We start from the raw sequence: 25729 nt of genomic DNA, 5'->3' as shown, positions 1-25729 counted from the left end.
TGGGAAGGAGTTGGATATCACATCTCATGCCATAGGAAGGATCTCAGGTCTGGTATTAGACGCATTGAGACATCACATCTCATGTTATAGGAAGGGTCTCAGGATTGGAATGGGAAGGAGTTGGATATCACATCTCATGCTATAGGAAGGGTCTCAGGTTTGGTATAAGCATTGAGATATCACATCTCATGCTATAGGAAGGGTCTCAGGATTGGAATGGGAAGTAGTTGGATATCACATCTCATGCTATAGGGAGGGTCTCACGTTTGGAAAGGGAAGGAGTAGGATATCACATTTCATGTTAGAGGTAGGATCTCAGGTTTGGTATTAGAGGCATTGAGATATCACATCTCATGCTATCAGAAGGGTCTCAGGATGGGAATGGGAAGGAGTTGGATATCACATCTCATGCTAAAGGGAGGGTCTCAGGTTTGGAAGGGGAAGGATTTTGATATCACATCTCATGTTATAGGAAGGAAATCAGGTTTGGTATTAGAAGCATTGAGATATCGCATCTCATGCTATCGGAAGGATCTCAGGTTTGGTATTAGAGGCATTGAGATATCACATCTCATGCTATCGAAAGGGTATCAGGATTGGATTTGGAAGTAGTTTGATATCCCATCTCATGCTATAGGAAGGGTCTCAGGTTGGAATGGGAAGGAGTTGGATATCACATCTCATGTTATAGGAAGGGTCTCAGGATTGGAATGGGAAATACTTCGATATCACATCTCATGCTATAGGAAGGCTCTCAGGTTTGGAAGGGGAAGGAGTTGGATATCACATTTCATGTTAGAGGTAGGATCTCAGGTTTGTTAGAGGCATTGAGATATCACATCTCATGCTATCAGAAGGGTCTCAGGATTGGAATGGGAAGGAGTTGGATATCACATCTCATGCCAAAGGGAGGGTCTCAGGTTTGGAAGGGGAAGGATTTGGATATCACATCTCGTGTTATAGGAAGGATCTCAGGTTTGGTATTAGAAGAATTGAGATATCACATCTCATGTTATCGGAAGGATCTCAGGTTTGGTATTAGAAGCATTGAGATATCACATCTCATGCTCTCAGAAGGGTCTCAGGATTGGAATGGGAAGGAGTTGGATATCACATCTCATGTTATAGGAAGGGTCTCAGGATTGGAATGGGAAGGAGTTGGATATCACATCTCATGCTATAGGAAGGTTCTCAGGTTTGGTATAAGCATTGAGATATCACATCTCATGCTATAGGAAGGGTCTCAGGATTGGAATGGGAAGGAGTTGGATATCACATCTCATGCTAAAGGGAGGGTCTCAGGTTTGGAAGGGGAAGGATTTGGATATCACATCTCATGTTATAGGAAGGATCTCAGGTTCGGTATTAGAAGCATTGAGATACATCTCATGCTAACGGAAGGGTATCAGGATTCGATTTGGAAGTAGTTGGATATCCCATCTCATGCTATAGGAAGGGTCTCAGGTTGGAATGGGAAGGTGTTGGGTATCACATCTCATGTTATAGGAAGGGTCTCAGGATTGAAATGGGAAATACTTCAATATCACATCTCATGCTATAGGAAGGCTCTCAGGTTTGGAAGGGGAAGGAGTTGGATATCACATTTCCCATCTCATGCTATAGGAAGGGTCTCAGGTTTGGTATTAGAAGCATTGAGATATCACATCTCAAGCTATAGGAAGGGTCTCAGGATTGAAATGGGAAGGAGTTGGATATCACATCTCATGCCATAGGAAGGGTCTCAGGTTTGGTATAAGCATTGAGATATCGCATCTCTGCTATCGGAAGGGTCTCAGGATTGGAATGGGAAGGAGCTGGATATCACATCTCATGCTAAAGGAAGGGTCTCAGGTTTGGAAGGGGAAGGAGTAGGATATCACATTTCATGTTAGAGGTAGGATCTCAGGTTTGGTATTAGAGGCATTGAGATATCACATCTCATGCTATCAGAAGGCTCTCAGGATTGGAATGGGAAGGAGTTGGATATCACATCTCATGCCAAAGGGAGGGTCTCAGGTTTGGAAGGGGAAGTATTTGGATATCACATCTCGTGTTATAGGAAGGATCTCAGGTTTGGTATTAGAAGAATTGAGATATCACATCTCATGTTATCGGAAGGATCTCAGGTTTGGTATTAGAATCATTGAGATATAACATCTCATGCTATCAGAAGGGTCTCAGGATTGGAATGGGAAGGAGTTGGATATCCCATCTCATGCTATAGGAAGGGTCTCAGGTTGGAATGGGAAGGAGTTGGATATCACATCTCATGCCATAGGAAGGATCTCAGGTTTGGTATTAGAAGCATTGAGACATCACATCTCATGTCATAGGAAGGGTCTCAGGATTGGAATGGGAAGGAGTTGGATATCACATCTCATGCTATAGGAAGGGTCTCAGGTTTGGTATAAGCATTGAGATATCACATCTCATGCTATAGGAAGGGTCTCAGGATTGGAATGGGAAGTATTTGGATATCACATCTCATGCTATCAGAAGGGTCTCAGGATTGGAATGGGAAGGAGTTGGATATCACATCTCATGCTAAAGGGAGGGTCTCAGGTTTGGAAGGGGAAGGATTTTGATATCACATCTCATGTTATAGGAAGGAAATCAGATTTGGTATTAGAAGCATTGAGATATCACATCTCATGTTATAGTAAGGGTCTCAGGATTGGAATGGGAAGGAGTTGGATATCACATCTCATGCTATAGGAAGGGTCTCAGGTTTGGTATAAGCATTGAGATATCACATCTCATGCTATATGTTAAGACGGATTTCTGAACTCTGTCCTGGTGGCGCAGAAGTTCAGAAGGCCAACCTAATTACTTGGAACAGGGTAACCTCTGGACAAGCCAGACCAATCAAGGTAGCGATCGCGGCGGTCAAGACTAGGTCTCAAGAGGGGTGAGGGTGACTGAAAGCCCACAGTGAGCACACAAAGCAAGAGCGCGTACAAACTACTCCAAACAGTTGTTTATATCAAAAATAGATACACATTTATTATAAGGCCTTGAAACTAATAACCACAGTAAAAGCAGCGATATACAACGATATTAAACCAACACATACACTATCCACCCAATATATATACAGAATACTCAGTTTCACAGCATTAGCAGCACGAAATATGTTATCCACCTGCAGGGGAAGGAAAACAGGCAGTGCGAACCAATGCGTGTGATATGTCCGCCTTCTGAGGCCCCTACTAGATGGTAGTCCAATCCCTACAAAGAGTGGAGCCTAGCGCTCAAAAGTACCTGCACACGCCGGTGCCAATGGGCAGAAGGTGAAGCTCTTCGGAGGACGTTGAACAGCTCTGTAGGGAGCTCTAATGAAGGAGAACACGGTCCGCGACTCTAGCGCAGCCTCCACTGTGAGGCAGAAGCAGGGCGCGAGTACGGACAAGGGGTGCTGTATTCACAGCGGGGAAAAGCAAAGGGCACTGCAGGAGGGCGACCAGATCCTAGCTAATCTACTCACCGGTCCCCGAAGCAAGCAGGCCCGAGCTTCTCCTCGATAGATGCAGCTTCTGGCAGGTTCTGAAGAGCAGGGAACGTCTCGTCGTCGTGCAGAGTAAAAAGACGTCCCGATCGAAGAAACAAGCACAGTTTTGTCGCCACAGCAGGGCAACGGAACGGCCGGGTGTATTTAAGCCAAACGAGCACTGCTCACCTCTAGCTTAGGGTTGCTAAGCAAACGAAGCGTGTGAGCGTGCCCCGGACTCAGAATACCACCCAACCTGTCGGCGATTACAGAGCAGGACTCCTTAGTAAGCTGGTCAGTCAACTGGATGGCCCAGAGACACTTCCGAAGGCTTACGGCAGGAGTTGATGAAGGTGCCGGGAATAGCTGGTCCTGCTATTCCAATAGGTCGAAGCGCCAGTACAGGCCTTCTTGTTCGATCTTAGGTGGAAAGGGCTTCACCGGACGACAGCAATGAGGAGCAGAAGTTCTTCAGGGGGTCACCAGCGATTCCTCGGTCCAGCCTCGTGTTCGCAGGATACTTGGCTCCTGTATCCCTGGGTTCGTAAGAACTCAGGAGATCGACATGGCAGTGGTGTTTCCAGCTCCCTCTTATCCACGGTTCCCTTCGCGCCAAAACGGAGGGGAGCCAATGGGAGATCCGCTCATCAACACACATACCATACGTGGACCAATCACGGACCACGGTGGTCCCAGGCATTCACACCACCCTAGACTCTCTGGCACCCAGGATGTGTATTGGGACCAGACAGCCCAGCCCACATCCTGGGGGCACTCAAACGACATGTAGAAGCCCGCGAAAGCAACCGTGTTTCGCGGGAAACTACATGCCCAAATAAGGAAGGCCCCGGGTCGCCTGACCCGGGGGAAGGTAAAGGGAGCAAGACGGACAGTGGACTAGACAAAGGAGCCTCGTGGTCCGGCCATTTTGGGTAGCCGGGCCACCCTTTTGTGTTCGCGGCAAAAAGGTGCTCAGAACGGCAAAAGGAGCTCAAAATAAACCAAATGATCGCTGCCACCAGCCCAGTCCCTGAATGACTTGCACCGATCCAAAAACCATCCTACAAGAGTGTCTAGGGTCTGTAGAAGGCTAGAGACCCAAGAGAGCTGTAACTTAGCTTACAGTGCCCTCTTGTGTCGTGTTGCACTAAAATGGCGACACGATAAAAGAAACTACGGGAAACAGCGTTCCCCGGTACTGACTGTCTTAAGGGCATGTCAGTTTCCCCGTAAGAAAGGAGCGAAAGCCCAGAGGAGTACGGCAGAAGGCTGCACTTCTCTGGCAAAGTCAAGAAAACAGGTTGAAAACAATAGCAAAAAGTTTAGGGGTTGCCACATGGAAGGAAAGTTCCCTACAATAACGAAATCTTTCCTAACACTCGCCCCTCCCAGACTATGGACAGGGGGAACTAATCCACCCCTGGATGAGTCTCTTGTTCAGGTCGGTAAAACATTCTGGACAACCCATCAGCATTGCTATGTTGGACACCTGGCCTATGCTCAATAGTGAAGTCGAAGCCTTGTAGACTTATGGACCACCTAAGCAACTTTGGATTCTCCCCCTTCATGTTCATTAGCCACTTTAACGGCTTATGGTCAGTCTGCACAGTGAAGTGGGTCCCATAGAGGTAGGGCCGCAGCTTCCTTAGGGCCCACACAACAGAGAAACATTCTTTCTCTACCGTGGACCATCTGAGCTCTCTGTCCTTAAGCTGGCGACTAATAAAACCGATAGGGTGTTCCTTACCCTTCTCATCTACTTGTGATAGTACAGCTCCTATCCCAGTGTCAGAGGCATCCGTCTGCACGATAAAAGGTCTTTGATAATCAGGGGCCCTGAGCACAGGGGCCTGGCACAAGGAGTCTTTCAAGCCATTGAAGGCCTTCTCACACTCGTCAGTCCAAGTTACCTTCTTGGGTTTCTTCGGAGTTGTGAGGGCAGTCAGAGGAGCAGCTATGGTGCCATAGTCTGCCATAAAATTGCGGTAATAACCCGTGAGTCCTAAGAAGGCTCTCACTTGGGTTTGTGTAGTGGGGGTAGGCCAGTCTTGTACTGCTTGTACTTTACTGGGGAGAGGCTGTATCCTTCCTCCACCTACTTCATGCCCAAGGTAAACCACTGAGCCTTGTCCAATCTGGCATTTACTCGCCTTTATGGTCAAGTGGGCTTTCTGAAGAGCCTGGAGCACAATCCCGAGGTGTTTCACATGGTCTTCCCAGGTGGCACTGAAAACTGCTATATCGTCTAGATATGCAAGACAGAATTCGTCCAACCCATTCAACACATGATTCACAAGCCTCTGGAAAGTGGCAGGTGCATTCTTCAATCCGAACGGCATTACCCGGAATTGGTAAAGCCCGTCGGGAGTTGAAAATGCTGTCTTCTCCTTGGCATGTTCTGCTAAAGCTATTTGCCAATAGCCCGCAGTCAGGTCAAACGTGCTGAGGTACTTGGAGGCACCCAAGGTATCCACCAGCTCGTCAGTTCGAGGCAAGGGGTGAGCGTCTGTCTTGGTGACAGCATTCAGAGCCCTGTAATCCACGCAGAACCTCAATTCAGAGGTGCCTGCCTTTGGAACCAATACCACAGGACTGGACCAAGGACTACTAGAGGGTTCAATCACCCCAAGGTCTAACATCTTGTTGACCTCGGTCTTAATATAAGACCGTACTTTATCCGACATCCTGTATCCCCTACTTTTGGTAGGTACACTGTCTCCTGTGTCAATGTTATGTTTGCACCAAGGTGTCAAACCAGGCGACTGTGAAAACAGGGGGGAAAACTGCCTAAGCAAACTTTTCACCTCAGCCTGCTGATCAGAAGTCAGGTGAGGGGCCACTCGGACACCCTCAACGGAGCTGTCTGAAGGACCGCTTTGGAACAGGTCGGGAAGAGGTTCTGACTCCTCTTCCTCAACGTCTGACGCCAGTAGCAGTGCTGCGATTTCGACTCTTGGGACGAAAGCCTTCAGCCTATTTACGTGGAACACTTTTGGAGCCTGTCCAGGCCTTCCAAGGTCCACTAAATAGTTCACCTCACCCAGGGGCTCCACCACTGTGTAAGGGCCTGACCATTTGTCCTGTAAAGCGCGAGGCCTTATAGGGTTCATGATCAGGACTTGCTGACCAGGGGTAAAGTGAATTAAGGAAGCTTTCTGGTCGTACCAATGTTTCACCAGCGCTTGTCCTGCCTTCAACTTTTCACTAGCCAAGCCCATCAGGAGTACCATCCGTTTTCTGAGCCCTAGCACATAGTCAACTACATTGGTAGTAACAGGGGGAGTGGGCATCTCCCATCCCTCTTTGACGATGGCTAAGGGTCCCCGTACGGGATGACCGAACAGAAGTTCGAAGGGGCTGAAGCCAACACCCTCCTGTGGTACCTCTCGGTAGGCAAACAGCAAGCATGGTAAGAGAAGATCCCATTTTCTTCTCTGGGGCTCCTCCAGAGCCCCAATCATGCTCTTCAACGTTCTGTTGAAACGTTCCACCAGACCATTGGTCTGGGGGTGATATGCAGAAGAGAACTTGTAGGTGACCCCACATTCTTTCCACATAGCCTGCATATATTTCGACATAAAGTTGCTGCCACGATCTGACACAACTTCTTTAGGGAAGCCAACCCTAGTAAATATGCCGAGTAAAGCTTTTGCAACTGACTTGGCAGTTACAGTCTTTAATGGGATGGCCTCAGGATACCTGGTTGCATGGTCGACCAGCACCAGGATAAACCTATTGCCTGAGGATGTTTGCGGGTCAAGGGGACCAACGATGTCGATCCCTACCCTTTCAAATGGTACCCCCACAACTGGGAGCGGTACCAACGGAGCTTGGATTGTCGCGCCAACCTTACCAGACAACTGGCAGGAGGCACAACTCCTGCAGTGACTTTCTACTTGCACCCCCATCTTGGGCCAGTAGAAGTGCATAGATAACCTTTGCTTGGTCCTCTTCATTCCAAGGTGACCAGCAAGGGGAACTTCATGCGCCAACTGCAGGAGGAAGGGTCTAACAGAAAGGGGAACCACCAACCTCCTATGGTCTCCTTCTGTAGACTCTGTGGGCTCACTATACAGGAGTCCACCTTCCCAATAAATCCGATGCTTCCCAGGAGGTTCACCCTCAAGCTGGGAGCAGGCCTGTCTCCTTAGGCCTTCCAGAGATGGGCACTCACGTTGGCCCTTACTGAAGTCGTCCCTATCAGGACCTCCTTCAACTAACAAGTCTTTTAGTTCAGGATGGTCGTTGGGGTCGAACACTTCAGGCATCGCCACCTCCTCGTCAGGCTCGGGCGATTGACCAACTCCCTCCACCGCAGTGGTAGGCGAGCTCGGGGGAATATTCTCTTTCCCCCGTCGGGACTTGTTGACTCCTTTCGCCTTGGGTTTCCCCTTCGGCTGGGGCGGCGTATTGGACTTGGCCAATGCTGCCCGTGCTTGAGACCGTGTGTAGGGTCTTTCGGCAGTGTCTCCTACGAGCCCTAGAGCTCTGAGATCATTGCCCAACAAGACCTTTCCCGGGACGTTTCTCTGAATGCTCACTGGAATCCTAACTGCTGTACCATTTAAAGTTAGATTAATAGGGATCACGGGAAACATACGGAGGGGGCCGTCAGCCAATTTAGTGGGCATCAGAGGAGCTCTGGCAACTTCCTCTGAGTCTACCAAGGTAGAATCCACTACAGTTCGACTGCACCCACTATCCCTAAGAGCTGGAGTATCCACTCCATTGATCAGCACACTGTCTTTAAAGTAGTGCTTGGTATTATCCGGAATCCTAGCATAAGCCTCTGCGACTTTAGGCTCCCAGGAACCCAGGGACACTAAAACTACCTCAGCCTCGATCCCGCTGGGAAACGAGTCTGAGGAGAAGGATGCTCCTGTAATCTCTTCTTCCTCATAGGAGGAGAAGGCCAGATTAGCGGAGTGGACCCCCAAAGGTTTAACCTTACACCGGGGATCCCCCTTCACATGGTCAGTTGCTCCACAAGAAAAACAAGCCCCATTGGGTCTGTTTACGTAGGGAGGCTTATTATAACCAGAGTTCTGTTTCGGAGGCGAACCTCCGCTACCCTGTGAGTTCTCGTATGGCTTACCCTTATTTTTCTTTTTGTGGCCCTTATGGGAAGAAGATTTAGCAGATTCCCCCCCTCCATATCTTTGGACTTTTTCCCTTCCTCCTGCTTACCAGGATGAGTTTTGTCCTTATGGGACACTCGATGTGACACCCATAAGTCTGCTGCAATGGCCAGCTTCTTAGGATCTATCTCCTTCGAATCGGCCAAATGCTGCTTAAGCTCCGGGGAAGAAGAAGCAAAAATGTGTTCCAGCATGACCAGATTGATCATGCCTTCGAAGGTAGAAACCTTATAACCTTCAACCCAGCCAGTCAAGTTTTTCAGGGACTCAGCTACATACGACACCCAAGTACCACCTTCCTTTTTCTTATACTCTCTAAACCTTTTCAAATATTGGGTCGGAGTCTTCCCAAACTTTAAAATGAGAGTCTGCTTCAACATTGCAAAATCAGCGCGCTCAGCCTTCGACATTTCCATAATGGCACTGCAACCAGAATGGGGCAGTCTGCTGAGTAACCATGCAATCTTATCCGCATTATCAACCTCTTGAACCTCGCATGCATACTCAAACGCATTTAACCAGTCCATAATGTCATTTCGTTCCTCATACACACTGAGCAGATCTTTTGGAAACCGTGGATGAGAGGAAGCCCCAGAACCATGTCCAGGACCCTTGGACCCATTTGCGAACTGAAGCTTGGCCAGTTCCAACTGGTGATCCCTGTCTTTTTGTTTTTCTGCCTGGTCGATTTTCAGTTTGGCTATGCTGAATTCAAGCTCCTGCTGCCTAAACCGCAGCTCTTGCTTCTTGAATTCAAGCATAGCCTCCCCATCAACACTGGCAGAGGAAACGTTAGACATTACATCCTCCCTGTCCTCGTGGTCGTGATGGATCAGTGCAGCGGCAGAACCGTCGGTTCTGCCAGTGAGAGCAGCCCCACCACCTTCTGCACTGTCCTCGGAAGTTATAGCGTCAAGCTGCGCTTCTTGCCACGCCACGATTCTCTGGATCATTTCCAATTTAGTGCCTTGAGAGGAAACCCCTCTCTCCGCACACATCTTCTTCAATGTTTCAGATTTCGAAGCATTTAAGGTTAATAAAGTATTCGTTTCCATACTGTTGATAGGACTATGGCCTTTTTAACGTTATATTTAATACTTTACTGCGTGTCCTGGTTGGAATAACCTGAAAACGCCTTAGCTCGTGCGCAACACTGGATACCTTCAGTCGTATCCCACCGCTGTACACCAATTTGTTAAGACGGATTTCTGAACTCTGTCCTGGTGGCGCAGAAGTTCAGAAGGCCAACCTAATTACTTGGAACAGGGTAACCTCTGGACAAGCCAGACCAATCAAGGTAGCGATCGCGGCGGTCAAGACTAGGTCTCAAGAGGGGTGAGGGTGACTGAAAGCCCACAGTGAGCACACAAAGCAAGAGCGCGTACAAACTACTCCAAACAGTTGTTTATATCAAAAATAGATACACATTTATTATAAGGCCTTGAAACTAATAACCACAGTAAAAGCAGCGATATACAACGATATTAAACCAACACATACACTATCCACCCAATATATATACAGAATACTCAGTTTCACAGCATTAGCAGCACGAAATATGTTATCCACCTGCAGGGGAAGGAAAACAGGCAGTGCGAACCAATGCGTGTGATATGTCCGCCTTCTGAGGCCCCTACTAGATGGTAGTCCAATCCCTACGAAGAGTGGAGCCTAGCGCTCAAAAGTACCTGCACACGCCGGTGCCAATGGGCAGAAGGTGAAGCTCTTCGGAGGACGTTGAACAGCTCTGTAGGGAGCTCTAATGAAGGAGAACACGGTCCGCGACTCTAGCGCAGCCTCCACTGTGAGGCAGAAGCAGGGCGCGAGTACGGACAAGGGGTGCTGTATTCACAGCGGGGAAAAGCAAAGGGCACTGCAGGAGGGCGACCAGATCCTAGCTAATCTACTCACCGGTCCCCGAAGCAAGCAGGCCCGAGCTTCTCCTCGATAGATGCAGCTTCTGGCAGGTTCTGAAGAGCAGGGAACGTCTCGTCGTCGTGCAGAGTAAAAAGACGTCCCGATCGAAGAAACAAGCACAGTTTTGTCGCCACAGCAGGGCAACGGAACGGCCGGGTGTATTCAAGCCAAACGAGCACTGCTCACCTCTAGCTTAGGGTTGCTAAGCAAACGAAGCGTGTGAGCGTGCCCCGGACTCAGAATACCACCCAACCTGTCGGCGATTACAGAGCAGGACTCCTTAGTAAGCTGGTCAGTCAACTGGATGGCCCAGAGACACTTCCGAAGGCTTACGGCAGGAGTTGATGAAGGTGCCGGGAATAGCTGGTCCTGCTATTCCAATAGGTCGAAGCGCCAGTACAGGCCTTCTTGTTCGATCTTAGGTGGAAAGGGCTTCACCGGACGACAGCAATGAGGAGCAGAAGTTCTTCAGGGGGTCACCAGCGATTCCTCGGTCCAGCCTCGTGTTCGCAGGATACTTGGCTCCTGTATCCCTGGGTTCGTAAGAACTCAGGAGATCGACATGGCAGTGGTGTTTCCAGCTCCCTCTTATCCACGGTTCCCTTCGCGCCAAAACGGAGGGGAGCCAATGGGAGATCCGCTCATCAACACACATACCATACGTGGACCAATCACGGACCACGGTGGTCCCAGGCATTCACACCACCCTAGACTCTCTGGCACCCAGGATGTGTATTGGGACCAGACAGCCCAGCCCACATCCTGGGGGCACTCAAACGACATGTAGAAGCCCGCGAAAGCAACCGTGTTTCGCGGGAAACTACATGCCCAAATAAGGAAGGCCCCGGGTCGCCTGACCCGGGGGAAGGTAAAGGGAGCAAGACGGACAGTGGACTAGACAAAGGAGCCTCGTGGTCCGGCCATTTTGGGTAGCCGGGCCACCCTTTTGTGTTCGCGGCAAAAAGGTGCTCAGAACGGCAAAAGGAGCTCAAAATAAACCAAATGATCGCTGCCACCAGCCCAGTCCCTGAATGACTTGCACCGATCCAAAAACCATCCTACAAGAGTGTCTAGGGTCTGTAGAAGGCTAGAGACCCAAGAGAGCTGTAACTTAGCTTACAGTGCCCTCTTGTGTCGTGTTGCACTAAAATGGCGACACGATAAAAGAAACTACGGGAAACAGCGTTCCCCGGTACTGACTGTCTTAAGGGCATGTCAGTTTCCCCGTAAGAAAGGAGCGAAAGCCCAGAGGAGTACGGCAGAAGGCTGCACTTCTCTGGCAAAGTCAAGAAAACAGGTTGAAAACAATAGCAAAAAGTTTAGGGGTTGCCACATGGAAGGAAAGTTCCCTACAATAACGAAATCTTTCCTAACACTATAGAAAAGGGTCTCAGGATTGGAATGGGAAGTAGTTGGATATCACATCTCATGCTATAGGGAGGGTCTCACGTTTGGAAAGGGAAGGAGTAGGATATCACATTTCATGTTAGAGGTAGGATCTCAGGTTTGGTATTAGAGGCATTGAGATATCACATCTCATGCTATCAGAAGGGTCTCAGGATTGGAATGGGAAGGAGTTGGATATCACATCTCATGCTAAAGGGAGGGTCTCAGGTTTGGAAGGGGAAGGATTTTGATATCACATCTCATGTTATAGGAAGGAAATCAGGTTTGGTATTAGAAGCATTGAGATATCGCATCTCATGCTATCGGAAGGATCTCAGGTTTGGTATTAGAGGCATTGAGATATCACATCTCATGCTATCGAAAGGGTATCAGGATTGGATTTGGAAGTAGTTGGATATCCCATCTCATGCTATAGGAAGGGTCTCAGGTTGGAATGGGAAGGAGTTGGATATCACATCTCATGTTATAGGAAGGGTCTCAGGATTGGAATGGGAAATACTTTGATATCACATCTCATGCTATAGGAAGGTTCTCAGGTTTGGTATAAGCATTGAGATATCACATCTCATGCTATAGGAAGGGTCTCAGGATTGGAATGGGAAGGAGTTGGATATCACATCTCATGCTAAAGGGAGGGTCTCAGGTTTGGAAGGGGAAGGTGTTGGGTATCACATCTCATGTTATAGGAAGGGTCTCAGGATTGAAATGGGAAATACTTCAATATCACATCTCATGCTATAGGAAGGCTCTCAGATTTGGAAGGGGAAGTATTTGGATATCACATCTCGTGTTATAGGAAGGATCTCAGGTTTGGTATTAGAAGAATTGAGATATCACATCTCATGTTATCGGAAGGATCTCAGGTTTGGTATTAGAAGCATTGAGATATAACATCTCATGCTATCAGAAGGGTCTCAGGATTGGAATGGGAAGGAGTTGGATATCCCATCTCATGCTATAGGAAGGGTCTCAGGTTGGAATGGGAAGGAGTTGGATATCACATCTCATGCCATAGGAAGGATCTCAGGTTTGGTATTAGAAGCATTGAGATAGCAAGTCTCCTGGTATAGGAAGGGTCTCAGAATTGGAATGGGAAGGAGTTGGATATCACATCTCAAGCTATAGGAAGGGTCTCGGGATTGGAATGGGAAGGAGTTTGATATCACATCTCATGCCATAGTATGGGTCTCAGGTTTGGTAGAAGCATTGGGATATCACATCTCATGCTATCGGAAGGGTATCAGGATTGGATTTGGAAGTAGTTGGATATCCCATCTCATGCTATAGGAAGGGTCTCAGGTTGGAATGGGAAGGAGTTGGATATCACATCTCATGTTATAGGAAGGGTCTCAGGATTGGAATGGGAAGGACTTCGATATCACATCTCATGTTATAGGAAGGCTCTCAGGTTTGGAAGGGGAAGGAGTTGGATATCACATTTCATGTTAGATGTAAGATCACAGGTTTGGTATTAGAGGCATTGAGACATCACATCTCATGCTATCAGAAGGGTCTAAGGATTGGAATGGGAAGGAGTTGGATATCACATCTCACGCTAAAGGGAGGGTCTCTGGTTTGGAAGGGGAAGGATTTGGATATCACATCTCATGTTATAGGAAGGATCTCAGGATTGGATTGGGAAGGAGTTTGATATCAAATCTCATGCCATAGGAAGGGTCTCAGGTTTGGTATTAGAAGCATTGAGATATCACATCTCTGCTATCGGAAGTGTCTCAGGATTGGGATGGAAAGGAGTTGGATATCACATCTCATACTATAGGAAGGGTCTCAGGTTTGGAACGGGAAGGAGTTGGATATCCCATCTCATGTTATAGGACGGGTCTCAGGTTTGGTATTAGAAGCATTGAGATATCACATTGCATGCTGTAGGAAGGGTTTCAGGTTTGGAATGGGAAGGAATTGGATATCACATCTCATGTCATAGCAAGGATCTCAGGTTTGGTATTAGAAGCATTGAGATATCACATCTCATGCTATAGGAAGTGTCTGAGGATTGGAATGGGAAGGAGTCGGATATCACATCTCATGCTATAGAAGGGTCTCAGGTTTGGTAGAAGCATTGAGATATCACATCTCATGCTATAGGAAGAGTCTCAGGATTGGAATGGGAAGGAGTTGGATATCACGTCTCATGTTATAGGAAGGGTCTCAGGTTTGGTAGTAGAAACATTGAGATATCAAATCTCATGCTATAGGAAGGGACGCAGGATTGGAATGGGACGGAGTTTGATATCACATTTCATGCTATAGGAAGGGTCCAGGTTTGGTATTAGAAGCATTGAGATATCGCATCTCATGCTATAGGAAGGGTCTCAGGATTGGAATGGGAAGGAGTTGGATATCACATCTCATGCCATAGGAAGGGTCTCAGGTTTGGTATAAGGATTGAGATATAACATCTCTGCTATCGGACGTGTCTCAGGATTGGGATGGAAAGGAGTTGGATATCACATCTCATACTATAGGAAGGGTCTCAGGTTTGGAACGGGAAGGAGTTGGATATCCCATCTCATGTTATAGGACGGGTCTCAGGTTTGGTATTAGAAGCATTGAGATATCACATTGCATGCTGTAGGAAGGGTTTCAGGTTTGGAATGGGAAGGAATTGGATATCACATCTCATGTCATAGCAAGGATCTCAGGTTTGGTATTAGAAGCATTGAGATAGCAAGTCTCCTGGTATAGGAAGGGTCTCAGAATTGGAATGGGAAGGAGTTGGATATCACATCTCAAGCTATAGGAAGGGTCTCGGGATTGGAATGGGAAGGAGTTTGATATCACATCTCATGCCATAGTATGGGTCTCAGGTTTGGTAGAAGCATTGGGATATCACATCTCATGCTATCGGAAGGGTATCAGGATTGGATTTGGAAGTAGTTGGATATCCCATCTCATGCTATAGGAAGGGTCTCAGGTTGGAATGGGAAGGAGTTGGATATCACATCTCATGTTATAGGAAGGGTCTCAGGATTGGAATGGGAAGGACTTCGATATCACATCTCATGTTATAGGAAGGCTCTCAGGTTTGGAAGGGGAAGGAGTTGGATATCACATTTCATGTTAGATGTAGGATCACAGGTTTGGTATTAGAGGCATTGAGACATCACATCTCATGCTATCAGAAGGGTCTAAGGATTGGAATGGGAAGGAGTTGGATATCACATCTCACGCTAAAGGGAGGGTCTCTGGTTTGGAAGGGGAAGGATTTGGATATCACATCTCATGTTATAGGAAGGATCTCAGGATTGGATTGGGAAGGAGTTTGATATCAAATCTCATGCCATAGGAAGGGTCTCAGGTTTGGTATTAGAAGCATTGAGATATCACATCTCATGCTATATGAAGTGTCTGAGGATTGGAATGGGAAGGAGTCGGATATCACATCTCATGCTATAGGATGGGTCTCAGGTTTGGTAGAAGCATTGAGATATCACATCTCATGCTATAGGAAGAGTCTCAGGATTGGAATGGGAAGGAGTTGGATATCGCATCTCATGCTATAGGACGGCTCTCAGGTTTGGAAGGGGAAGGAGTTGGATATCACATTTCATGTTAGAGGTAGGATCTCAGGTTTGGTATTAGAGGCATTGAGACATCACATCTCATGCTATCAGAAGGGTCTCAGGATTGGAATGGGAAGGAGTTGGATATCACATCTCACGCTAAAGGAAGGGTCTCAGGTTTGGAAGGGGAAGGATTTGGATATCACATCTCATGTTATAGGAAGGATCTCAGGTTTGGTATTAGAAGCATTGAGATATCACATCTCATGCTATCGGAAGGATCTCAGGTTTGGTAGAAGCATTGCGACATCACATCTCATGCTATCAGAAGGGTCTCAGGATTGGAATGGGAAGGAGTTGGATATCACATCTCATGCTAAAGGGAGGGTCTCAGGTTTGGAAGGGGAAGGATTTGGATATCACATCTCATGTTATAGGAAGGATCTCAGGTTTGGTATTAGAAGCATTGAGATATCACATCTCATGCTATAGTAAGGGTCTCAGGATTGGAATGGGAAGGAGTTGGATATCACATCTCATGCTAAAGGAAGGGTGTCAGGTTTGGTAGAAGCATTGAGATATCCCATCTCATGCTATAGGAGGGGTCTCAGGATTGGAATGGGAAGGAGTTGGATATCACATCTCATGCCATAGGAAGGGTCTCAGGTTTGGTATAAGGATTGAGATATCACATCTCTGCTATCCGAAGGGTCTCAGGATTGGAATGGGAAGGACTTAGATATCACATCTCATGCTATAGGGAGGGTCTCAGTTTTGATATTAGAAGCATTGAGATATCACATCTCATGCTATCGGAAGGGTCTCAGGATTGGAATGAGAAGGAGCTGGATATCACATCTCATGCTAAAGGAAGGGTCTCAGGTTTGGAAGGGGAAGGATTTGGATATCACATCTCATGTTATAGGACGGGTCTCAGGTTTGGTATTAGAAGCATTAAGATATCACATCTCATGGTGTAGGAAGGGTTTCAGGATTGGAATGGGAAGGAGTTGGATATCATATCTCATGCTATTGGAAGGGTCTCAGGATTGGATTGGGAAGGAGTTTGATATCAAATCTCATGCCATAGGAAGGGTCTCAGGTTTGGTATTAGAAGCATTGAGATATCACATCTCATGCTATAGGAAGTGTCTGAGGATTGGAATGGGAAGGAGTCGGATATCACATCTCATGCTATAGAAGGGTCTCAGGTTTGGTAGAAGCATTGAGATATCACATCTCATGCTATAGGAAGAGTCTCAGGATTGGAATGGGAAGGAGTTGGATATCACGTCTCATGTTATAGGAAGGGTCTCAGGTTTGGTAGTAGAAACATTGAGATATCAAATCTCATGCTATAGGAAGGGACGCAGGATTGGAATGGGACGGAGTTTGATATCACATTTCATGCTATAGGAAGGGTCCAGGTTTGGTATTAGAAGCATTGAGATATCGCATCTCATGCTATAGGAAGGGTCTCAGGATTGGAATGGGAAGGAGTTGGATATCACATCTCATGCCATAGGAAGGGTCTCAGGTTTGGTATAAGCATTGAGATATAACATCTCTGCTATCGGAAGTGTCTCAGGATTGGGATGGAAAGGAGTTGGATATCACATCTCATACTATAGGAAGGGTCTCAGGTTTGGAACGGGAAGGAGTTGGATATCCCATCTCATGTTATAGGACGGGTCTCAGGTTTGGTATTAGAAGCATTGAGATATCACATTGCATGCTGTAGGAAGGGTTTCAGGTTTGGAATGGGAAGGAATTGGATTTCACATCTCATGTCATAGCAAGGATCTCAGGTTTGGTATTAGAAGCATTGAGATATCACATCTCATGCTATAGGCATGGTCTCAGGATTGGAATGGGAAGGAATTGGATATTACATTCTTGCTATAGGAAGGGTCTCATGTTTGGAATGGGAAGGAGTTGGATACCACATATGCTATAGGAAGGGTCTCAGGTTTGGAACGGGAAGGAGTTGGATATCACATCTCATGTTATAGGAAGGGTCTCAGGTTTGGTATAAGCATTGAGATATCACATCTCTGCTATCGTAAGTGTCTCAGGATTGGAATGGGAAGGAGTTGGATATGCCATCTCAGGCTATAGGAAGGGTCTCAGGTTTGGTATTAGAAGCATTGAGATGTCACATCTCATGCTATAGGAAGGGTCTCAGATTGGAATGGGAAGGAGTTGGATATCACATCTCATGCTATATGAAGGGACTCAGATTTGGTATTACAAGCATTGTGATATTTCATCTCATGCTATAGGAAGGGTCTCAGGATTGGATTGGGAAGGAGTCGGATATCACATCTCATGCTATAGGAAGGGTTTCAGGTTTGGAATGGGAAGGATTTGTATACCACATCTCTTGCTATAGGAAGGGCCTCAGGTTTGGTATGAGAAACATTGAGATATCACATCTCATGGTATGGGAAGGGTCTCAGGATTCGAATGGGAAGGAGTTTGATATCACATCTCATGCCATAGGAAGGGTCTCAGGTTTGGTAGAAGCATTGAGATATCACATCTCATGCTTTCAGAAGGGTCTCAGGATTGGATTGGGAAGGAGTTGGATATCCCATATCATGCTATAGGAAGGGTCTCAGGTTTGGTATTAGAGGCATTGAGATATCACATCTCATGCTATTAGAAGGCTCTCAGGATTGGAATGGGAAGGAGTTGGATATCACATCTCATGCCAAAGGGAGGGTCTCAGGTTTGGAAGGGGAAGTATTTGGATATCACATCTCGTGTTATAGGAAGGATATCAGGTTTGGTATTAGAAGAATTGAGATATCACATCTCATGTTATCGGAAGGATCTCAGGTTTGGTATTAGAAGCATTGAGATATCACATCTCATGCTATCAGAAGGGTCTTAGGATTGGAATGGGAAGGAGTTGGATATCCCATCTCATGCTATACGAAGGGTCTCAGGTTGGAATGGGAAGGAGTTGGATATCACATCTCATGCCATAGGAAGGATCTCAGGTTTGGTATTAGAAGCATTGAGACATCACATCTCATGTTATAGGAAGGGTCTCAGGATTGGAACGGGAAGGAGTTGGATATCACATCTCATGCTATAGGAAGGGTCTCAGGTTTGGTATAAGCATTGAGATATCACATCTCATGCTATAGGAAGGGTCTCAGGATTGGAATGGGAAGTATTTGGATATCACATCTCATGCTATAGGGAGGGTCTCACGTTTGGAAAGGGAAGGAATAGGATATCACATTTCATGTTAGAGGTAGGATCTCAGGTTTGGTATTAGAGGCATTGAGATATCACATCTCATGCTATCAGAAGGGTCTCAGGATTGGAATGGGAAGGAGTTGGATATCACATCTCATGCCAAAGGGAGGGTCTCAGGTTTGGAAGGGGAAGTATTTGGATATCACATCTCGTGTTATAGGAAGGATATCAGGTTTGGTATTAGAAGAATTGAGATATCACATCTCATGTTATCGGAAGGATCTCAGGTTTGGTATTAGAAGCATTGAGATATCACATCTCATGCTATCAGAAGGGTCTTAGGATTGGAATGGGAAGGAGTTGGATATCCCATCTCATGCTATACGAAGGGTCTCAGGTTGGAATGGGAAGGAGTTGGATATCACATCTCATGCCATAGGAAGGATCTCAGGTTTGGTATTAGAAGCATTGAGACATCACATCTCATGTTATAGGAAGGGTCTCAGGATTGGAATGGGAAGGAGTTGGATATCACATCTCATGCTATAGGAAGGGTCTCAGGTTTGGTATAAGCATTGAGATATCACATCTCATGCTATAGGAAGGGTCTCAGGATTGGAATGGGAAGTATTTGGATATCACATCTCATGCTATAGGGAGGGTCTCACGTTTGGAAAGGGAAGGAGTAGGATATCACATTTCATGTTAGAGGTAGGATCTCAGGTTTGGTATTAGAGGCATTGAGATATCACATCTCATGCTATCAGAAGTGTCTCAGGATTGGAATGGGAAGGAGTTGGATATCACATCTCATGCTAAAGGGAGGGTCTCAGGTTTGGAAGGGGAAGGATTTTGATATCACATCTCATGTTATAGGAAGGAAATAAGGTTTGGTATTAGAAGCATTGAGATATCACATCTCATGCTAAAGGAAGGGTCTCAGGTTTGGAAGGGGAAGGATTTGGATATCACATCTCATGTTATAGGAAGGATCTCAGGTTTGGTATTAGAAGCTTTGAGATATCACATCTCATGCTATAGGAAGGCTCTCAGGATTGGAATGGGAAGGAGTTGGATATCACATCTCATGCTATAGGAAGGCTCTCAGGATTGGAATGGGAAGGAGTTGGATATCACATCTCATGCCATAGGAAGGATCTCAGGTCTGGTATTAGAAGCATTGAGACATCACATCTCATGTTATAGGAAGGGTCTCAGGATTGGAATGGGAAGGAGTTGGATATCACATCTCATGCTATAGGAAGGGTCTCAGGTTTGGTATAAGCATTGAGATATCACATCTCATGCTATAGGAAGGGTCTCAGGATTGGAATGGGAAGTAGTTGGATATCACATCTCATGCTATAGGGAGGGTCTCACGTTTGGAAAGGGAAGGAGTAGGATATCACATTTCATGTTAGAGGTAGGATCTCAGGTTTGGTATTAGAGGCATTGAGATATCACATCTCATGCTATCAGAAGGGTCTCAGGATGGGAATGGGAAGGAGTTGGATATCACATCTCATGCTAAAGGGAGGGTCTCAGGTTTGGAAGGGGAAGGATTTTGATATCACATCTCATGTTATAGGAAGGAAATCAGGTTTGGTATTAGAAGCATTGAGATATCGCATCTCATGCTATCGGAAGGATCTCAGGTTTTGTATTAGAGGCATTGAGATATCACATCTCATGCTATCGAAAGGGTATCAGGATTGGATTTGGAAGTAGTTTGATATCCCATCTCATGCTATAGGAAGGGTCTCAGGTTGGAATGGGAAGGAGTTGGATATCACATCTCATGTTATAGGAAGGGTCTCAGGATTGGAATGGGAAATACTTCGATATCACATCTCATGCTATAGGAAGGCTCTCAGGTTTGGAAGGGGAAGGAGTTGGATATCACATTTCATGTTAGAGGTAGGATCTCAGGTTTGTTAGAGGCATTGAGATATCACATCTCATGCTATCAGAAGGGTCTCAGGATTGGAATGGGAAGGAGTTGGATATCACATCTCATGCCAAAGGGAGGGTCTCAGGTTTGGAAGGGGAAGGATTTGGATATCACATCTCGTGTTATAGGAAGGATCTCAGGTTTGGTATTAGAAGAATTGAGATATCACATCTCATGCTATCGGAAGGATCTCAGGTTTGGTATTAGAAGCATTGAGATATCACATCTCATGCTCTCAGAAGGGTCTCAGGATTGGAATGGGAAGGAGTTGAATATCACATCTCATGCCAAAGGGAGGGTCTCAGGTTTGGAAGGGGAAGTATTTGGATATCACATCTCGTGTTATAGGAAGGATCTCAGGTTTGGTATTAGAAGAATTGAGATATCACATCTCATGTTATCGGAAGGATCTCAGGTTTGGTATTAGAATCATTGAGATATAACATCTCATGCTATCAGAAGGGTCTCAGGATTGGAATGGGAAGGAGTTGGATATCCCATCTCATGCTATAGGAAGGGTCTCAGGTTGGAATGGGAAGGAGTTGGATATCACATCTCATGCCATAGGAATGATCTCAGGTTTGGTATTAGACGCATTGAGACATCACATCTCATGTTATAGGAAGGGTCTCAGGATTGGAATGGGAAGGAGTTGGATATCACATCTCATGCTATAGGAAGGGTCTCAGGTTTGGTATAAGCATTGAGATATCACATCTCATGCTATAGGAAGGGTCTCAGGATTGGAATGGGAAGTATTTGGATATCACATCTCATGCTATCAGAAGGGTCTCAGGATTGGAATGGGAAGGAGTTGGATATCACATCTCATGCTAAAGGGAGGGTCTCAGGTTTGGAAGGGGAAGGATTTTGATATCACATCTCATGTTATAGGAAGGAAATCAGGTTTGGTATTAGAAGCATTGAGATATCACATCTCATGTTATAGGAAGGGTCTCAGGATTGGAATGGGAAGGAGTTGGATATCACATCTCATGCTATAGGAAGGGTCTCAGGTTTGGTATAAGCATTGAGATATCACATCTCATGCTATAGAAAAGGGTCTCAGGATTGGAATGGGAAGTAGTTGGATATCACATCTCATGCTATAGGGAGGGTCTCACGTTTGGAAAGGGAAGGAGTAGGATATCACATTTCATGTTAGAGGTAGGATCTCAGGTTTGGTATTAGAGGCATTGAGATATCACATCTCATGCTATCAGAAGGGTCTCAGGATTGGAATGGGAAGGAGTTGGATATCAAATCTCATGCTAAAGGGAGGGTCTCAGGTTTGGAAGGGGAAGGATTTTGATATCGCATCTCATGCTATCGGAAGGATCTCAGGTTTGGTATTAGAGGCATTGAGATATCACATCTCATGCTATCGAAAGGGTATCAGGATTGGATTTGGAAGTAGTTGGATATCCCATCTCATGCTATAGGAAGGGTCTCAGGTTGGAATGGGAAGGAGTTGGATATCACATCTCATGTTATAGGAAGGGTCTCAGGATTGGAATGGGAAATACTTTGATATCACATCTCATGCTATAGGAAGGCTCTCAGGTTTGGAAGGGGAAGGAGTTGGATATCACATTTCATGTTAGAGGTAGGATCTCAGCTTTGTTAGAGGCATTGAGATATCACATCTCATGCTATCAGAAGGGTCTCAGGATTGGAATGGGAAGGAGTTGGATATCACATCTCATGCCAAAGGGAGGGTCTCAGGTTTGGAAGGGGAAGGATTTGGATATCACATCTCGTGTTATAGGAAGGATCTGAGGTTTGGTATTAGAAGAATTGAGATATCACATCTCATGCTATCGGAAGGATCTCAGGTTTGGTATTAGAAGCATTGAGATATCACATCTCATGTTCTCAGAAGGGTCTCAGGATTGGAATGGGAAGGAGTTGGATATTACATCTCATGTTATAGGAAGGGTTTCAGGATTGGAATGGGAAGGAGTTGGATATCACATCTCATGCTATAGGAAGGTTCTCAGGTTTGGTATAAGCATTGAGATATCACATCTCATGCTATAGGAAGGGTCTCAGGATTGGAATGGGAAGGAGTTGGATATCACATCTCATGCTAAAGGGAGGGTCTCAGGTTTGGAAGGGGAAGGTGTTGGGTATCACATCTCATGTTATAGGAAGGGTCTCAGGATTGAAATGGGAAATACTTCAATATCACATCTCATGCTATAGGAAGGCTCTCAGATTTGGAAGGGGAAGGAGTTGGATATCACATTTCCCATCTCATGCTATAGGAAGGGTCTCAGGTTTGGTATTAGAAGCATTGAGATATCACATCTCATGCTATAGGAAGGGTCTCAGGATTGAAATGGGAAGGAGTTGGATATCACATCTCATGCCATAGGAAGGGTCTCAGGTTTAGTATAAGCATTGAGATATCGCATCTCTGCTATCGGAAGGGTCTCAGGATTGGAATGGGAAGGAGCTGGATATCACATCTCATGCTAAAGGAAGGGTCTCAGGTTTGGAAGGGGAAGGATTTGGATATCACATCTCATGTTATAGGACGGGTCTCAGGTTTGGTATTAGAAGCATTAAGATATCACATCTTATGGTATAGGAAGGGTTTCAGGATTGGAATGGGAAGGAGTTGGATATCATATCTCATGCTATAGGAAGGGTCTCAGGATTGGAATGGGAAGGAGTTTGATATCAAATCTCATTCCATAGGAAGGGTCTCAGGTTTGGATTTGGAAGTAGTTGGATATCCCATCTCATGCTATAGGAAGGGTCTCAGGTTGGAATGGGAAGGAGTTGGATATCACATCTCATGTTATAAGAAGGGTCTCAGGATTGGAATGGGAAGGACTTCGATATCACATCTCATGTTATAGGAAGGCTCTCAGGTTTGGACGGGGAAGGAGTTGGATATCACATTTCATGTTAGATGTAGGATCTCAGGTTTGGTATTAGAGGCATTGAGACATCACATCTCATGGTATCAGAACGGTCTAAGGATTGGAATGGGAAGGAGTTGGATATCACATCTCACACTAAAGGGAGGGTCTCTGGTTTGGAAGGGGAAGGATTTGGATATCACATCTCATGTTATAGGAAGGATCTCAGGTTTGGTATTAGAAGCATTGAGATATCACATCTCATGCTATCGGAGGGATCTCAGGTTTGGTATTAGAAACATTGAGATATCACATCTCATGCTATCAGAAGGGTCTCAGGATTGGAATGGGAAGGAGTTGGATATCACATCTCATGCTAAAGGGAGGGTCTCAGGTTTGGAAGGGGAAGGATTTGGATATCACATCTCGTGTTATAGGAAGGATCTCAGGTTTGGTATTAGAAGCATTGAGATATCACATCTCATGCTATAGTAAGGGTCTCAGGATTGGAATGGGAAGGAGTTGGATATCACATCTCATGCTAAAGGAAGGGTCTCAGGTTTGGTAGAAGCATTGAGATATCACATCTCATGCTATAGGAAGGGTCTCAGGATTGGAATGGGAAGGAGTTGGATATCACATCTCATGCCATAGGAAGGGTCTCAGGTTTGGTATAAGCATTGAGATATCACATCTCTGCTATTCGAAGGGCCTCAGGATTGGAATGGGAAGGACTTAGATATCACATCTCATGCTATAGGGAGGGTCTCAGTTTTGATATTAGAAGCATTGAGATATCACATCTCATGCTATCGGAAGGGTCTCAGGATTGGAATGGGAAGGAGTTGGATATCACATCTCATGCTAAAGGAAGGGTCTCAGGTTTGGTAGAAGCATTGAGATATCACATCTCATGCTATAGGAAGGGTCTCAGGATTGGAATGGGAAGGAGTTGGATATCACATCTCATGTTATAGGACGGGTCTCACGTTTGGTATTAGAATCATTAAGATATCACATCTCATGGTATAGGAAGGGTTTCAGGATTGGAATGGGAAGGAGTTGTATATGACATCTCATGCCATAGGAAGGGTCTCAGGTTTGGTATAAGCATTGAGATATTACATCTCTGCTATCGGAAGGGTCTCAGGATTGGAATGGGAAGGAGTTGGATATCCCATCTCATGTTATAGGAAGGGTCTCAGGTTTGGTATTAGAAGCATTGAGATATCACATCTCATGCTATAGGAAGGGTCTCAGGATTGGAATGGGAAGGACTTGGATATCACATCTCATGCTATAGGGAGGGTCTCAAGTTTGATATTAGAAGCATTGAGATATCACATCTCATGATATCGGAAGGGTCTCAGGATTGGAATGGGACGGAGTTTGATATCAAATCTCATGCCATAGGAAGGGTCTAAGGTTTGGAAGGGGAAGGATTTGGATATCATCTCATGTTATAGGATGGGTCTCAGGTTTGGTATTAGAAGCATTGAGATATCAAGTCTCATGGTATAGGAAGGGTCTCAGATTGGGAATGGGAAGGAGTTGGATATCACATCTCAAGCTATAGGAAGGGTCTCAGGATTGGAATGGGAAGGAGTTTGATATCACATCTCATGCTATAGGAAGGGTCTCAGGTTTGGTATTAGAGGCATTGAGACATCACATCTCATGCTATCAGAAGGGTCTCAGGATTGGAATGGGAAGGAGTTGGATATCACATCTCACGCTAAAGGGAGGGTCTCAGGTTTGGAAGGGGAAGGATTTGGATATCACATCTCATGTTATAGGAAGGATCTCAGGTTTGGTATTAGAAGCATTGAGATATCACATCTCATGCTATAGGAAGTGTCTGAGGATTGGAATGGGAAGGAGTTGGATATCACATCTCATGCTATAGGAAGGGTCTCAGGATTGGATTTGGAAGTAGTTGGATATCCCATCTCATGCTATAGGAAGGGTCTCAGGGTGGAATGGGAAGGAGTTGGATATCACATCTCATGTTATAGGAAGGGTCTCAGGATTAGAATGGGAAGTACTTCGATATCACATCTCATGTTATAGGAAGGCTCTCAGGTTTGGAAGGAGAAGGAGTTGGATATCACATTTCATGTTAGATGTAGGATCTCAGGTTTGGTATTAGAGGCATTGAGACATCACATCTCATGCTATCAGAAGGGTCTAAGGATTGGAATGGGAAGGAGTTGAATATCACATCT

The sequence above is a fragment of the Ambystoma mexicanum genome, chromosome 14, assembly GCF_040938575.1.
Source record: "Ambystoma mexicanum isolate Mex_15411 chromosome 14, UKY_AmexF1_1, whole genome shotgun sequence".
In the NCBI taxonomy this organism is placed as follows: domain Eukaryota; kingdom Metazoa; phylum Chordata; class Amphibia; order Caudata; family Ambystomatidae; genus Ambystoma; species Ambystoma mexicanum.
Note: the sequence above shows the minus strand (reverse complement) of the source record.